Consider the following 14,466-nt stretch of genomic DNA (forward strand, 5'->3'; position numbering starts at 1 on the left):
TTATGCTCAGTAAAATAAACCAGAAATAAAAAGAAAAAATCAGATGGTTTCACTTATAGGAAGAGTGTATGGGAACCAAATACAGGATCAGGAAAAAAATAATTATAATATATTAAAAAACAAAATTAATAAGTAACTATATATCAGAGAAATTCTACAGAAGAGGGGAAGAGAGAGGACTCAAAACAGGGGAGAGAAGATCACAAGGGACTATGGTGATGGTGCATGGTGGGAATTTTACAGGGACTACACCTAAGAGGAGAAAGCAAACATTGCACAAAAAGGAAGAATGATGTAAACCATATATAAAATACATATATAATAATACTTTTAAAAATTTGATATTGAGACAAGAAAAAATGCAAAAACATTAATACAAATGGATATATAGCTCCTATGTTCATTGTAGCATTATTTGCAATAGCCAAATTATGTAAACAACCTAAGTGTCCAATAGCAGTCAAATGGATTAAGATGTGCATACATAAACAATGGAAAACTGGAAAACTAAAGGACAGTAAGGACTTTTGAAAACTCTGTAATATTCCCGGAAACCTAAGATTGAACAAGACTGTGTCATGCTCAGGAAAGGCCTGGTGGAAGAAAGCAGGTCTCTTATCTCTGGCTGACCTTGGAGTTTTGTGCAACCAAGATATGAGAGCTCACACTGTTAGGCAAACTGCTGGAAGATTAAAGGGGTGTCTTCTCACATGATATCTTATAAAAGAGGGCAAAGAATATTGCAAGGTATTTAAGGCAGTCTTCTGAACAAACGTTGAATGGTTTCTACATTGTACTGAATGGGCTGTGACCACTAGAGATCAAGATTAGAAATAAAAACAAGACTTATAAAAAGCTAACAGAGCACTCATAGGCCACAGACTGCAGGCAATCATCAATCTCCAGAACTAGTTTAGGAAAGTCACTAAACAAACAACAAACTAGTGACAATGAACTTTACAATATTTTATCTAAAACACCCAGTTTTAGGGAATCTACCCACACCATGGCAGAATAGAGATGCTATGATCACCCTCTCCCTTAAAAACAACTATACACAAATATTTGCACAAAGGCAGTTTCAGAAGTTCCCTAACAGAATCTCTGAGTTTCCCTTGGAGAACCTCCTGGTGGTTTACTGTTGGGAAAGAGAGAGAGATAAAGTGAAGAGGAGTGAAACCAGGAAAGTAGATACGCCAGACAGAACTGGCTATGGATCAATCCATGGCCCTAGAGGGCATTAGAGAAAATTTCCCTAAAGGAATTTCTCAGAAAGGTATTATAGTCACACATGGGCACCAGCCAGCTTGGAACACTGGGAACTCCACAATCAGCACAGGCAATTAAAAGCTCACCCCACCGTATCCCAGAAGTAAGATCAGAGTCACCAGCATTGTAGGCTCAACAGCAGAAAGGACTGGTGAGAAAGAACTCACCAGCCCTTGGAAAGTATCCAGTAGGCACATAGAGCTTTCCCCCAGCTACCTGGGAAGTGGGGCGGCAGCAGTGGAGGTGGCCATCACCTCTGGCCATAGCTGGCGAGTGGGGCACACATGATACCTAGGCACCTCCTGTCTGCCAGACCTAACTGACCCAGAGCAACAGCCTTATGGACCAACACGAGAAACTCAACTTGCACAGAATAGGACCCAAAGCAGAAAGAAGCAGCAGAGAGAGGGAAAAAATTGATAAATTCTGACATCATCAAAACCAAAAACTATTTTTGCCTTAAAGGGCATTATGAGATGCCATCTTACACCTTTGAGAATGGCACTATTAAAACAAACTAGCTACAACAAATGTTGGCGAGGATGCGAAGAAAAGGGAACTCTCCTGCACTGTTGGTGGGAGTGCAAAATGGTCCAACCACTATGGAAAGCTGTGTGGAGATTCCTCAACATGGTAAAGATGGAGTTTCCATATGATCCAGCAATTCTACTCCTAGATATTTATCCAAAGGACACAGAAACATTAATTCAAAAGGGCACCTGCACCCCTATGTTTATAGCAACACTATTTACAATAGCTAAGCTATGGAAACAACCCAAATCCCCAAAAATAGACGACTGGATCAAGATGTGGTACATATACACAATGGAATATTACTGAGCAATCAAAAAACATAAACTCATGCAATTTGCAGCAACATGGATGGAGTTGGAAGGGGTCATAATCAGAGAAATAAGCCAGAAAGAAAAAGAAAAAGAAAAATACCGGATGGTCTCACTCATAGCAGGATTTAGAAAACCTAAATAAGGGACAAGGAAAAAGACTATAATAATATAAAAAAAAATATCAACTAGCAACTATAAACCAGAGACACACTATAAGGGGTGGGGATGAGGGATCAGGGTCAAAAAAGGGGGGTGGGAATTGTATGGGGAATATAACCAAGATGAAAATGCAGAGTGTGCAAAAATGAAAAATGATGTAAAAAATATATGGAAAAAAAAAACTTTTAAAAAGGGCCTTATCAAGAAAGTGAAAAGATATAGAAACAAAATATGAAAATCATATATTGATATTTTTCTAATAGACTATATTAACACTTACAATAGATCAATAAAAAGAAAATCCAACTTAAAAATAGGCAAAAGATTTAAACAGGTATTTCTCCAAGGGAGATATGCAAATAGTCAATAAGCACATGAAAAAATGCCCAACAGCATTAGTCATTAGGGGAATAAAAATCTGACCCACAATAATTATCACTTCACATGCATCATGGCCAAAGTAAAAAATGTAGAAAATTATGGTTAGTGGGATAGAGAAGTGGTGGCGCAAGGGGATAAGCACAGCACTGTCAAGCTGTCAGCAGCCTCTGCAGCACGAGTTCCATCCATGGCTGCCCAGGGAGCAGCCCACATGGCCCAGCGGACCTGTCCTGACTCACCTGCTGCTCCCCTCAGCAGTGTATTTCAGTCAGTCTGCCTGTTCTGTTCCCCACTCTGTCTCTGGTGAATCCTCTCACCCTTGCCCCCGCACCTCTGGCCTGTGCCCTAGTTTTTGTATGCCTAAATAAATAAATCTTTTTTTTAAAGATACAGAGAAGTTGAAACCTCATATATTGTTGGTGGGATGTGAAGTTTGAGACACTGGAAAACAAATGGTGGTTTGTCAGAATGCTAAACACAGATTTGCCACTTGTAGACACATACCCAAGACAAATGCAAACATATGTCCACATAAAAACATGCATGTATATTAGCATTACTCACAATATCAAAACAATATCAACTGCTGAACGTGGTATATGTATATAATGGAATATTATTTGCAGAACAACACTACCAGCAACAACAAGAAAGAGGTCATGATATTTGCTCCAACAGGATGAACCTTGAAAACATCATGCTAAGTCAAAGAATTCAGTCCCAAAAGACCACACATATGATTCATGAATGCAAAATAGCCAAAAAGATAGAGCCATAGGATAGAAAGCAGATTCATGTTTACTGAGAATGGGGCATGAAAGTTACCGTCTATCAAATTTCTTTTGAGGATTTGAAACTGTTCTAAAATTGCATTGCCCTGATGGCTACACACCACTCTGATTACTCTAAAAACCACTGATATGTATACAATTAAAGGATGAAGTTAGTGGTCTGTAAGATACATTTCAATGAAGAAGTATAAACATTAAACCTAGTATTAAATGCTGAAATAAGAGAATGGAAGCTCTGAAACTTGACTCCATGAATTTAAGTCCTCACTCTGCCAGCTACATGTGTGCACTTTAAGACATTTTCTTGAAAAGATTGTGCCTTGGTTTACTCATCTGTATAATAGGGTAAACAATAGTATCTACTTCATATTTTGATGTGAGGATTGTGTCAACTACTATAAAAATGGTTAGAAAATGCCTGACACTAAGTTGGCACCTTGTAAATCTTAACTGTGACATAATCCATTGTTTTGATTACTCAAATCGGTTCTGTTTTTCCAAGAGAAAAACTAGAACATCCTATAGGATAATTATTAAGTATAGGTTAGATTTTTCTAATAAAATCTTAAATACTTTTGATTTCATCTTTGCTATTTTAAGGACACAGATTTAAATATATTCTCCTTAATCATTATAATATCACAACATAATGATGCCCTAAAGAGTATTAATTAGTGTTGCTCTCCACATTCTTTTTCTTTTTTTTTTAAGTTTTATTTATTTATGCATACAGGAACTGGCGTACAGGCCAGAGGTGCAGGGAGTAAGAGGATTCACCAGAGACAGAGTGGGGAACAGAACAGGCAGACTAACGGAAACACACTGCTGAGGGAAGGCGGGCAAGACGGGAGAGATCTGCTGCACCATGTGGGTAGCTCCCACATGGCAGGGATTGAACTCGTGCTACAGAGGCTACAGACAGCTTCACAGCACTGTGCTTAACCTTGTACCACCAGGGAGGCCCTCCACATTATTTTTCTTAGGCATTAATCAAAATTCAACATTGGTGGGCCTCCCTGGTGGCTCAAGGGGTTAAGACGCAAACTATGAAGCTGTCTGTAGCAACTGCAGCACGAGTTTGATTCCCGGCCTGCCAGGGAGCTACACCCATGGCGCGGCAGACCTCTCCTGGCTCGCCTGCTACTCCCCTCAGCAATGTATTTCAATCTGCCTGTTCTGTTCTCCACTCTGTCTCTGGTGAATCCTCTCACCGCCCACACCACTGGCCAGTACCCTAGCTCTTCTATGCATAAATAAATAAATAAATAAATCTTTTTAAAAAATTCGACATTGGTTCCATGATGGCCATGATCATATGAAGAAAGTATTGACAGTGGGATTTTGCATTTACCGGGCAGGTGTTCCATAAAGGTCAGGCCTGGCTGCTGCGGAAATGGCCACAATCACAGCTGGGACTCCATAGCCCACAGGGAACATAACTTTCTTGATGAACCTGTTGACACTAGTGTAGTTGACCATCATCAGATTGCGTGCAGTGAGGAAGAGGTGCAGGCCCTCCAGCAGCATCCAGGTGAAGGAGGCCAGGTAGAGATAGTGTAAGGCACCTGCGATGATGGCACACAAGACCTGGGAAGAGAAGGGTATCACCAGAAGGGATCATCACAGTACAATGTGGCTGCATGACCTCTCCTGCACCCTGCCACTGGAGACAACTCTGATGTCCGATGTAGGATTGTCAAGAGATAGGGGTGTCTTCTACTTGCACTTGTCAATGTGAAATTGACCATTCACCCCAACAAGCTTCCCCAGAGCCCACGACCCTCTTATTAAAATGCCCATTACACCATTGCTCCATGAATTCAGCATTCCCTGGAAAGGGCTGGGAAGCCTCTGGGCACTGTCATTACCTTGATTTCAGTTCTGTCAATGGTTGTGAGGAAGAGCAGTTTGGCAAAGAAGAGGCAAAGTGAGAGCTGCAGGTGGAGGGAGGTGCTGGTGTTCTGGATGGGTTTGCACAGCAGGAAAGTGAGGGCCGCCAGGAAGAGGCAGAGAGAGAGAGGCTCAGTCCCACGTAGGTGATCACAACCAGCACAGGATCTTCCTCCTGGGATGCAGCAGAGATGACAGTCACCCCCTTGCTCTGTGGCAGTGACCCTCCCACCATTTTTATTTTCATTTTCAGGCACAAAGCTCCATTTTCAATTGATGCTCGCCTCTATTCCATGAGGCTGTGATGGAGTCTGTTCCTGGAGACTCCATGTCCGAAATCCAATTCCCCACCCCAACTTCACTCACCTCAACACAGCAACACTGTTCCTTGTGGGTTCTAATCCTTACATATTTAGAACTTGATTCTTGACTAAAGGAGGAAAACCACTATGCTTCATGGTGGTGGTAACTTAAAATTCAAATTTCTCTCTTATAGCAAGTAACCATCTTTTAATTATTTCTTTTATTTAAGTATCATCATTTTAAATCCTTGGTAGTGTTTTGACTGTGCAGAATGTTCCCCCCTCAGGTAGTCGCTGTAACCTCCCAAAATGGAAGCACCTTCAGTCCTCCACAGAGTGCACTGTGTTCTCTCCCTCCCCACTCCAACTCTCCTTGTTGTATATAATCTTAAATCCATAAGAAGAATTAAAAAATAGCAGTTCCATTTCAACATAACCAAGGAAAAGTGGTGAGATGGAGGCAGGGAAGTAGACAGAGGTGGTGTGAATATAAAGGAAATGGTTGTAAAATGCTCAAAACTGGTGCATCTGGAAAATGGCAGTTGGGCATCATTTGCACTGTTTTAAATTTGAAGCATTTCTGTAGTTTGAAATTGGTCATAAAAAACGCAGAAAAATAATTAATAAGCCCTTTATGCATTATTTATGCACACTAAATTTTGAGAATTCTTGCCATAATCACAAAAAAACTAATTTTCTTACTATACAAAGAATTCACATGAATCTGTAATAAATACAGCAAGCCAATAGAAAATGACTGAAATGAAGAGAGACTTTTGTGGAATTAGACTGGCTTTGTATTACAGATGGAATTTTTTTTAATATTTTCTTTTGCTTTTTTATTTGGCAATGTCACAGCTTTAAGAACATTTATTTATTTATTTATTTTTAAATAATAAATTTTATTTTTATATTCCCCATACAATTGCAACCCCCCCCATTCTGATCCCAATCCCTCCACTCCCGTCCCCCACCCCCCAAAAAGTGTCTCTGGTTCATAGTATTTTGTTGATTTTGATTTTCACTTTCTTATAGTTATTCATTTTCCTGGTCCCTTATTTAAGTTTTCTAGATTCCTGCTATGAGTGAGACCATCCGGTATTTTTCTTTTTCTTTCTGGCTTATTTCGCTGAGCATGATCCCTTCCAGCGCCATCCATGTTGCTGCAAATTGCATGTGTTTATCTTTATTGAATGCTGAGTAATATTCCCATGGTGTATATGTACCACATCTTCTTGATCCAGTCATCTATTTTTGGGCATTTGGGCTGTTTCCAAAGCTTAGCTATTGTAAACAGTGCTGCTATAAACATACGGGTGCAGGTGTTCTTTGGAATTGATGTTTCTGTGTCCTTTGGGTAAATACCTAGGAGTGGAATTGCTGGATCATATGGAAGCTCTATGTTTAGTAGGTCCAGAAATCTCCACACAGCTCTCCATAGTGGTTGCACTAGTTTGCACTCCCACCAACAGTGCAGAAGAGTTCCTTTTCCTCCACACCCTCGCCAACATTTGTTGTTGCTAGTTATTTTAATATGTGCCATTCTCACTGGTAAGATGGTATCTCATGGTAGTTTTGATTTGCATTTCCCTGATTATAAGTGATGTTGAACATTTTTTCATATGCCTGTTGGCCATTTGCATTTCTTCTTCAGAGAAGTTACTTTTTAGCTCTTCTGCCCATTTTTTGACTGGATTCTTTTCTTTGTTGTTGTTGAGTCTCATCAGCTCGTTGTAGATTTTTGTGATCAGTCCTTTATCATTAGTGTTGTGTGCAAAAATGTTCTCCCAGTTGGTGGGGTTTCTCTTTGTTTTTGTTATTGTCTCTTTCGCTGTGCAGAGCTCTTTAATTTGATGTAGTCCCAGCTGTTTATCTTTGCCTTCACTATCACTGCTTTGGGCAATGTGTCTGTAAATATGTCTTTGATGTGCATATCATGTAGTTTTTCGCCTATATTTCCTTTTATGTATTTTATGGTTTCATGTCTTATGTCTAGTTCTTTAATCCATTTTGAGTTGATTTTTGTGTATGGTGTGAGGTAGTGGTCAAGCTTCATTCTTTTGCATGTAGTGACCCAGTTTTCCCAGCACCAGTTATTGAACACACTTTCTTTGTTCCAATGCATACTCTTTGCTCCTTTGTCAAAGATTAGTTGATCATAAATCTGTGGGTATATTTCTGGATCTTCTATTCGACTCCATTGGTCTGCATTTCTGTTCTTGTTCCAGTACCATGCAGTTTTGATGATTATGGCTTTGTAGTATAGTTTGAAATCTGGGAGTGTGACACCTCCATTCCCTTATTTTTTTTTCAGGAGAGCTTTGGCTATTCGGGGTTTTTGGTGATTCCATATGAATTTCATCAATAATTGTTCTATTTCTTTGAAGAATGACATTGATATTTTTATTGGAATAGCATTGAATCTGTACATTGCTTTCGGTAGGATGGCCATTATAATAATGTTTATTCTTCCAATCCATTAGCAGGAAATGTCTTTCCATTTCTTTGTGTCTTCTTCTATTTCTTTTAGCAGTCTTTTATAGTTTTCTTTGTATACGGCCTTTACCTCTTTTGTTAGATTTATTCCCAAGTATTTGATTTTTTTTTTTTGATAATGAAAGGGATGTTTTTTTTAATTTCTTCTTCTTCAGATTTATTGTTTGTGTATAGGAAGGCTACTGACTTTTGCGTGTTGATTTTGTATCCTGCCACTTTACAGAACTGATTGATGAGTTGAATTAGTTTTTCTGTGGAGTTTTTGGGGTTCTCTATGTATATTATCCTATCATCTGCAAATAGTGATAGTTTGACTTCTTCTTTTCCTATTTGGATTCCTTGGATGTCTTTCTCTTGTCTTATTGCTCTGGATAAGACTTCCAGTATTATATTGAAAAGCAGTGGTGAGAGTGGACATCCTTGTCTTGTTCCAGATCTTAATGGAATTGCTTTCAGCTTTTCACCATTGAGGATGATACTGGCTGTTGGCTTGTCATAGATGGCCTTTATGATGTTGAGGTATGTTCCTTGTATCCCAAGAATTTCAAGGGCTTTTATCATGAATGGGTGTTGCACTTTGTCGAAAGTTTTCTCAGCATCTATTGATATTATCATACGTTTTTTATATTTCTTTTTGTTGATGTGTTGGATAACGTTGATTGATTTTCAGATGTTGAACCATCCTTGTGTCCCTGGAATGAATCCTACTTGGTCCTGGTGAATTGTCTTATGGATACATTGTTGGATTCTGATAGCTAAAATTTTATTGAGGATTTTTGCATCAGTGTTCATTAGGGAGATTGGCCTGTAGTTTCCCTTTTTTGTGTTGTCCTTGTTTGGTTTTGGCATTAGTGTAATGTTGGCTTCATAGAACATGTTTGGTATTGTCCCTTCCTTCTCAATTTTTTGGAAAAGTTTGTGAAGGATAGGCACTAATTCGTCTCTGAATGTTTGATAGAATTCATTTGTAAATCCATCAGGTCCTGGGCTTTTGTTTTTGGGGAGGTTTTTGATTACCATTTCAATTTCGCCACATGTAATTGGTCTGTTTAGGTGTCGAATTTCTTCTTTATCTAGTTTTGGGTGATTGTAGAGTTGTAGGAATTTGTCCATCTCCTCTGGATTGTTGAACTTGTTTCCATATAACTGTTCATAGTAGTTACTGATTATTCTTTTGATTTCTGCTGTGTCCGTTGTGATTTCTCCTCTTTTATTGATGATCCTGTTTATTTGTGCTTTCTCCCTTTTTTCCTTTGTGAGCCTGGCTAGAGGTTTGTCTATTTTATTGATTTTTTTCAAAGAAGCAGCTCGGGTTTCATTGATCTTTTGGAATGTTTTTTTAGTTTCAATTTCATTTATTTCTGCTTTGGTTTTATTATTTCTTTTCTTCTACTGGTTTTAGGGTTTTTTTTTTGTTCTTCTTCTAGATCTTTGAGCTTCGAGATTAGGTTGTTTCATTGAGTTCTTTCTTGTTTCTTGATGTGAGCCTCTATTGCATCTTGATGTGAGCCTCTATATATTTTCTATATATTTCTATATATTTCTTGATGTGAGCCTCTATATATTTTCCTCTTATTACTGCTTTTGCTGCATCCCATACATTTAGGATATTGGTGTCCTCCTTGTCATTCAATTCAAAGAATTTTTTTAATTTCTTCTTTGATCTCCTCATTAGTCCAGTGGTTTTCCAGTAGTGTGTTTTTTTTTTTAATGGTTATTCATCCCTCTGAGGTTCTGGCTTTAGGATTCCTTGTAGTATTTTTTGGAGTGGGGGTTTAGTCATAATGAAATTCCAAAGTTTCTGTTTGTCTGGGGAGGTCCTTATTCTTTCTTCATAGAGGAAGGAGAGCTTTGCGGAATAGAGTATTCTTGGCTGGCATCTGTTTTCTTGGAGTCTGTTGACTATGTCCCTCCACTCTCTCCTTGCCCGTAGTGTTTCTTCAGAGAAGTCTGATGTCTGCCTGATTGGTTTTCCTTTGAATGTTATCTGTTTCTTCCCTCTTGTCAGCTTCATTATTTTTTTTTGTCCTGGATTCTTGGGAGCTTTACTATTATGTGTCTTGCTGTATTTTTCCTTTCGTCGTGGAAGTTTGGTGTTCTTCTTGCTTCTTGTATATCAATTTTCAGCTCCTTCTTCACATTTGGGAAGTTCTCTTCAATTATCTCTTTGAATATTTTCTCTGTTCCTGCATCTCTCTCCTCTCCTTCTGGGATTCCTATAACTCTTATATTTCCTTTCCTCATGGAGTCAGATAGTTCCCGAAGTCTTTCTTCATTCTTTTTCCTTCATACTTCTCTTTCCTTTTCTGTTTTGGTTCTTTTTATTTCTGTGTCTTCAAGAGTACTTATTCGTTCTTCCATTTCATCTATTCTACTTTCCTTGCTTTTCCCAGAGTTCTTTAGTTCCTCCATTAATTCTTTGATCTCCTGCATTTTTTTTGCTTCCCTCTTTAGGGACTCAATTTCCTTCTTCTGATCATTGTTTTCCTTTATGAGTTCTGTCACTTTTTTAATCACGGCAATTTTAAATTCTCTTTCTGGAAGGCTCAGATGTTCTTCCAAGTTACTGTCGTTGCATTCTAGGGGCTGGTTTTCTTTTTGTGGTGTGCTTTTTTTCCTGAGGAGTTTTTAGGTTGCGTGTGGTTCTTCTACTCCCTATTGTCTGTTTTCTAATTTGTCGTATGCATTGGGACACTGTGTTGCTGGGACTGGCCGGCATCTTGGGTGAGCTTCTCCGCTCCCCTCTGGCTCCTATAGGAGCCATCTGTCATTTTCAAGCAGTCTTTACTGAAGAAAGGTCCCTGTTCTAAAATGTCGATGTGGGGACACACTCCCCTGTGCGCTTGGTCTGCCTCAGCAGTGGGCTCCCGCTCCCCCTATGGGTTTGTACTGCAGGCCAGAAGGGGCCTGGCGTGGGCGAGCTTCCCCACTCACCTCTGGCTCCTGAGGGAGCCTTCTTCTGGCAGTCTTTACTGAAGAAATGTCCCTGTTCTAAAATGGCGATGCGGGATGCACTCCCTGCACGTCCGGTTTCAGGCACACTCTTCTGCGTGCCTGGACTGCCCCGGCCGTGGGTGCCCGCTTCCCCTGTGGGCTCAGACTGCTGGTCTGAAGGGGCCTGGGGTGGGCTAACTTCCCAGCTGGCCACGGGCTCCTCCAGGAGCCCCTGCCGGTTTCAAGCTAGGTGGCGCCAGAGATCTCTCCTATTGTTCTTGGGGAGCTGTTTTTTTTCACCCTGTGGGACAGGGAACAGAGTGGGAATGGTAGGGAAAACCTCAACGGCTTTGGGGTGCTGTGTCTGCCTTGTGCCCCACCGACATGGAGGACCCACACCCCAAATTTCATTCCCTGGGTCTCAGTTCCAAAGCCCTCAGGTCCAGGACGCGGGCTATAGCCCAGTTCAGTGGCCGCAGGAATGGCGCCTTTTGTACCCCGCTCCCATGTCCGGGCGCCTGGTTTCTGATTACTCAGTGAGGGACTTTCACCTCAGTGAGGGCCCCCGCGCATCTCCCCGCAAGCCTGGGTTGCAGGCGCGGGTACCAGGGCAGCCGCGATCTGCATTTGCTTTTCAAGTGCGCCTCTTTTCTGCGCAAACTTTCCGTAACCCTTTTATATCCATTCTGCACACACTTCCTGAGTAGTTTCCCAAATTTCTTTTGGAAAATTGGGCTTCTGCTACATTTATAATGGAATTTATTGAATATATGGATTATTCTAACTGAAATTGCTGCAGTTTCAGGTTTTCTTCTTGTAGGGGTATCATTTAATAGAGTTAAAACTTACTCTGTACTTTGCTCAGCTGAACTAAGCTGAAAAGAAAGGGAAACCCTGGAGTTGACATGGGAACCTGGCCAGCAGTCCATGTGAGCAGTAGGGGGCCACCTCGAATTCCTAGTAATGTGGTAACAGGGCAAACAGAACCAGGCAGGACAACTCCTGTGGAGAAGGCCCCCCAAACCTGATGCCCCAGCAGACCACAACTGGCAGAGACCAAATCCCCCGTCATGAAAACAAATTAATATTACATAATTATCTGGTAGAACTGGAGTGAAGGTGGAGAAAGAAGTGTTTCAGTGGCATATCTTGGTCATTTTGAGGTTATTTCCTTTTATTTAATCTGTACACTGAACTGAATCCTGGTAAGAGAGCCATGACTCACCGCTAGCTCCCTGACCTCCTGAGCTGGAGTGAGGGGTGATCAGAGCCTCCTGGTAGACTTTAAAAGACAGCGGGAACCTTCCACTTCTACAGGACCTCCTGCCGCTGCTCCCACTTCAGCTCGGCTGCCCCTTTTTTGGGGGGGAAATATTCCTGCTTCTGCTCAGATCCCACATGTGCCCCTTCAGCTACCTGTGGCTCTTTTTCGAGCTTCCGTCCTTTGGTGGGGTCCACGAGCCCACTCTCTTGAGAGACTAAGATAGTTGCCATCTTGACTATGTGGTGCATTCAGTTTGGGTGGAACATTTTGGACTCTGGTTCTCTCCTCCTCTCCCAGCCCACAGAGCCCTGTGCAACCTCTTGCTTGCATTTCTTGCCAAGATGTTGACTTGGATTCATTCTCCCGGCAGCTCTGCCCTTGGTCCTTGACTACTCCACTTTGGGCCCTGCCTGTTTGGCTGAAGGTGCCCACAAAGGGGAGGTTGATTTGGGAGATTGGTTGGGAGTCCATATTTTGAAATCCTTCTCTCTCCTACTCCTCTTATCCCCTTCTCTATTCCCTTGGAACCTCTTATCAATCTATTTAAAATCTTTGGCACACTAGATTTTGAGTCTTTGCTTTTATGCATATGGCTAGGCATGGCCCTTAGGATGGGCAACATGGGTTTTTCCCCATAAGAGTTTGGGTCCCTGGACAAAAGTTTTACCCAGTATCATCTTGACTTTTTCTAATATTTGACTATGACTTTTCAAACTAATCTTTCAAGATTTTCTCCCAGCCTTTTTGGCTTGGATTGATTAACTGTCTTGTTCTGAAACTGGAAATGGAAAATCCTGTCAACTTCAGAGCAATCACCAAGACAGCTGTGCTAAATATGACCATCACTGTTTTCCTAAATACCTGATGATATGGAATTGCAAACATGAAAACCACTGTCTGCCCTCACCCCATCTGAAGATGCCTCAACACCCCCCAACATCTAGAAATCTTCTCTTGACAGGTTTCCCTCAGGACTCCCAACTGAATTTGTGGTTTGCTTCAAAAGTTAACCTCTTTTTTTGTTTGTTTATTTCCATAGAAGTATTTCTTATTGCTTGTGACAGAGGCCTCTTGGATGTGCTTGCTTCTTTCACCTTGCATATAGTCTTGGAAACAAACACTATAGTCTTTGGAAACAAAAACAATATTGCATATAAATCATAGCTTAATGAGTTACTTCCAGTCACTATTTACTCTTTTTCCCTAGTAACTTCTTTATTTTATTCAATTGTCTTAGCAGTCTAGAGATGACATAATGGAATTGTTGCTGTGCCCTTTGGTGGCACATGTATTTTGAGAAGAATCCTAAACTCACTCGAACTTTGTCTTCATTTTAATACTAAGACCTCTATCTCAGGGTAGGACTTATCTCTTGTAGGACTGTTTAATTGAATGACCTATTTTCAGGACTGAGACTGGTTCTATGAAATAATTAAGCAACTCAACTTTAAATTGTGAAACTTCTTGAGAAGTTCCAATAGTGGGACTGGGCAGGGGCAGATCTTTCATCCAAAATATGTCTGTACATCATGGAAGGGGTCCTGAGACTGGGTGGAAGTTGCTTTTGCTATTTATCTATAAATTTTTCTCTTTAAGGACATTACTCAGGAAGATCTACTCTCTTTATCTCCTTTCAGTGAAAGGTTGAATGTAAGTATGCTTTGCTTTGTTGTCCCAGTCCTTAACCGAATTTCCTCTTTCTTGCCCCAACCTCCTTTGTCTTAGCTAAGCTATTTGAGGTGGTATCTAAAATCATGTAGGTGAGTTACTCAGTCATGCTGGGTGTCTCTTTGTACACAGGGGGCAGGGGGATGTTTATACAAGATATTATTAACTTCCACATGTTTTTTCTCCTATCAATCTCTCTGATGCTTGTTTGATTATTTTCCAGCCAAGAAGAACCTAGAGTGATTATTTCCTTTCCACACCAACACTAAACCTTTGTAACATAGTGAACTCTGGGACTTCGATGGGGATATTGTGGTTTCATCAAATTATAGAATTGCTTTCTGTTTTTGTAAAAAATGCCACTGGGATTTTGATAGGGACCATATTAGTCTGTAGATTGCCTTCAGTAATATGGACATACTAACAACATTAATCCTGCTAACTCATTAGGATGGAATGGATGCAAT

General features: G+C 40.6%; 1 pseudogene; it reads right to left on the reverse strand.

The window, feature by feature from the left end:
* Window positions 1–4,792: 4,792 nt before the first annotated feature.
* The window catches only part of LOC119242224 (adhesion G protein-coupled receptor E2-like), an 81,939-nt pseudogene continuing 72,265 nt past the window's right edge, over window positions 4,793–14,466 (reverse strand).

This window comes from Talpa occidentalis, unplaced genomic scaffold (assembly GCF_014898055.3).
Source record: "Talpa occidentalis isolate TD23 unplaced genomic scaffold, MPIMG_talOcc4v2.1 talOcc4.12, whole genome shotgun sequence".
NCBI lineage: Eukaryota > Metazoa > Chordata > Mammalia > Eulipotyphla > Talpidae > Talpa > Talpa occidentalis.